The sequence below is a fragment of the Cyphomyrmex costatus genome, unplaced genomic scaffold (genome assembly GCF_001594065.2).
Source record: "Cyphomyrmex costatus isolate MS0001 unplaced genomic scaffold, Ccosl1.0 scaffold412, whole genome shotgun sequence".
Taxonomy (NCBI): domain Eukaryota; kingdom Metazoa; phylum Arthropoda; class Insecta; order Hymenoptera; family Formicidae; genus Cyphomyrmex; species Cyphomyrmex costatus.
Genome location: NW_017278341.1, coordinates 108,805 through 113,009, shown reverse-complemented (window position 1 = coordinate 113,009; position 4,205 = coordinate 108,805).

Sequence of the window (4,205 nt, the reverse complement as noted above, 5' to 3'; positions counted from 1 at the left end):
TATAAAAATTCTTAATAGCATTTTGATAAGCTTCGACTATTCATGCACAATATATACATATCTTTTTTGCGTTTTTGTGATAAAGCAGTAGTGGGGGGAAAGCGCACCACACATTTTGTCGAAGTTGTCGGTGCGCGGCAATCCTTTAACCACCGTCTCGCAATTCCTTGCGAGGTACGTTTTTACACCCTCCCGTTCTCTCTCTTTACCTCCGCCTCGAGCGATTTTAAGCGGTTTCCCGCGGCGAGAGCAGTGCTTTCTCATTTCTATGGTTCACTGCTGATGAAAGATAAGTCTCGATATTTCATGTTGAATCGAGGCGTTCCGTACTCGCGTGGTTTATTTACCTCCGGTATACGCGAGAAATCGACGACATCGATTGCTGAACCGATCTTTCGAAGAAATTCTTCAACTGTATCTCGAACCAAGCCGCGCCATGTTCGTTTTTTTCGAAATCATTACGGTTACTTTTTTTCTTTAATTTCCTCAATCTACTAAATTTTCCACCGCAATTTGATTATTTCAAGCACTGATTCAGGTGACTGGATAAATGTTTTACGTGAAACGTGATTGATGTTGGCGCCGAGAGTCGACAATTTCTTGTCAATATTTAACATCAATCGTATTGCGTCGCAGTAAATATATCGTCCCTTTATTGGAAACAAGACCGTGTGTACGAAATAGGAATAGCGAGAGAGGAAGGGAAAAAAGCGAGATTGCGTAATATTCTATTGGTTTATTTTTAGGAGAACTGTCTTTTTTCTGTCAATGTCAATAGGTAGATACATATTCGAGTTATTCGCATATTTTATAAACGTATAAAATCACATACGTATATGCATTTTGATATTTGAATAAATATTTGAACTGTCTTAAAACTTTACGCGATAAAAAAATGTATTTGAAAATATAATATATTAGTTCATTAAATTTAAAAATGTACACTATTTTTTTTTAAGCTATTTCTTGGCATTATGAATATTATTATTCTAATTGTTTAAATTGAATGAAGATTTAAAACGTGATGCGTAATGGACAATCTATGTAATTTTGTACTATACAATTAATAATAATTGAAATACTTCCTTTTTGGTTCTTGAATATTATGAAATGAAATTGTGTTAATCAGAATTAATATATTAGATAGGAAAGATCAATTTTAATTTTTCTTTTCAAAGAAATAACAAAGGTTATTGAAAACATTTTTTAACTAAAATTTATTATATTTATTATTTACAATTGTGATTCATAAATAACGAGCGATTTATTGAATCCATACATACAAAATTAATTACGTCAATACAATGCAATTTTTTTTTAAATATGTATACTCATGAAGATAAACCATTTTTAATGTAAACGTGCATCATGATTACTTGAAAAAATTTGAAATCTGAATATCATTGCATATATAATTGTCATTTTGTTATACATATTTGATTAAAACGTTTATAATTTCATCGAGCATAGTTACGTAACAGTCTGCGTAGTTATGAAAAAACGTATCCGCTTTACAAAGTCTTCTAGCATTGCGCGCGTTAAATGCATAGTGAATCTAGTCATGAAGAAAATCAGTCTCGTTTACGCGACGGCTATGAAAGATTGTCCGAGGAGACAGTCGTGCTTAGTGAGAGACGCTTAAGATGAAATATGAAACTCCACTTCCGACAGAGAAACATACCACTGCACCGTCAACCCTCTTTAATGGATACATGCTCTTTCGCAGAGATTAAGACCGAATTTATAACAGATTTCCCAATTACTCTTATTCACTTTTCATCTCACGAATATGCTACACATTCCGATATCACCCTCGTTATGTAATTTCAATTCAATTTCTATGTACTTTGCGAGCCGTTGAATTTTACAATAGCGACAAAATGAAATTCTTTAAAGCTCTTTTGCGCGATTCATCACGTTTTGCGACTGACAAATTATATTTCCGTTAGACAAATAATATATTTAACATAATTCGTACGTGCGAGATTCGTCTCGCGAATTAATTGCGAGGGAAATTGTAATAAATACTAATCTTTTGTAGTTACTGTATATTAGTATAATACAATATACATCCTATTCACTCACATTTTTACAGTGTCTGCATATGACGATATAAAAGCTATAATTATCCATTCTTTTGTTCAAAAGTATTTCTTTTCTCTTTTTTTCCGTGAAGAATGCACTTTGAAATAGGTATATTCTAACCAGAATATACCTATTTCGTTATCTCTGGATACATTACTGCCGGATGTCAAGTTATATAACGCACTTCCGAAAGCTGCAGAAGTTGATCCTGAGTTAATCAGTATTTCATGTAGACGATGTATTATTCTTCCGTTTGTATAATTTTTATATTTAGAATATAACTATATAATTATATTATAATAACTATAATATTATATATGGTATATATAATACATTTTGAATGTTACTATAATATTCGCTAATTTTCTTTTATTATTATATCGACAAAGAAAAAAGATTTAACTTTCAAGCATTATTTTACATCGGATTGTATTATAATATAAATCGTTTACGATAATAAATCTTTTTTTTTTTATTAAATAGGAAAACACGTTAAATTTCATTTTTAACTACTTAAATATTTTTTAGAGAATATAACAACTGTGTGATTATATTATCGAAGTCACTGCGTTTAAATATGCTGCACATTTCACGAATTAATAAATGTTAGATTGCTTCATGCATATCCACAATAATCCACATGTTGAATTTTGAGTCATCAAGATATCACTATCATGTTTATTACGGTTTACTCGAATGTTCTCCATAAATCTGTAGAATATGGGCGTTACTATGTATACAATAACGTCAATGAACGTATTGAGTTGCTGCGAAGCTTCGATATTTCTTCGATATAATGGATAATGTGAGCGCTTATTTTTTAATAATTCAAAAGATGTCTTCTTGGGGAAAGATACACAGCGTGTTCGTTCAACATTCAATTGCTATTGTATACTATAAGATACACTGATTAAAGAGATTATATTCATATCTTTTCAACGATGCTGTATCTCCATCTGTTTATATTTGCATTTATTTTTACAATTCCATATGCAGGATTTCACAAAATCTGACGATAATATTGTGACAATGAGATAATTAAAATTCATTGATATTCAAGATAATTTTAAAGCTGCTTATAGGAATAACAATGTGAAAGTTTGTGAAAAATTAAGCAATAACAACACTGGCGATTATTTACTTCGAGCAATGGTTTTTATTAATTGCGGTTTATTAAAGCATGTCCAATTGCGACGTGATTGAACGGACATCTGCGAGTAATCAGTGAATGCTGACATAATTATACGTGCGATTTATGAGGAAGCGATTACCTACTTTTAACTAGAGCTTTTGTTTGATCACGTTTTGAAATCTATGTAGCGAAAAAAAAACAGTTTGCAATGCGAAACATTATAGAATGAGAAAAATTGCTCAAACGTAGTTTCACGAATTAACGATCTTTTTTTATTGCTAATTTTGGTTTGAGTAGTTTGTAGCGTATAGTAGAAAAGTAAGAATATTTACCCTCATTGCTCGAAGAGAGTACCTACTGTACAGTAAATAAATGATCTCTTCTTTTTACGCTCATCAAGAATATACAATGCCGCTGCTTTTCCATCTCGAGTACCCTTTTGACCGATTTTATTGCTGTCTATACTCATTTGCCAGTTATAATTGTGCTCTTCTATAAGACGGCCGAAATAATGCCGAATGTTTAATGATGCGGAATTAATACAATTGGATCATGTAAAAATTAACTAGGCAAACTATACATCTACAATCGTACAAATAAAATGTACTTGAAACTTGGCGTTTAATAAATTTTCTTTATCTTAGAAAAACAAGTTTCCGCATTGTGGTATTACACATTTCCAAATTTAAGTCATCTAGAATTTCGATGATGCACACTTTACGCTATGTTTGTTTTACTTGGAAAGTTATTTCTTCTATCGTTTCTCTTAGAGAGGTGCTTATCTACTTGCATAATATTTACGTAAAGATAGAAACTCGCAGAAGATTAAAGCCTTCGGCGCATAGCGCTGGTCGGGCTGCCGATGTAAAATTTATCTTAAGAGTATTAGCGGTAGTAGCAGCTAAGATAGGCGCCGATGCTCTTCTTGCCACGGCGCAACCGTCTCGCGATATTTAACCTCAGTAATATCGAGCGAGGTTGTTTTATC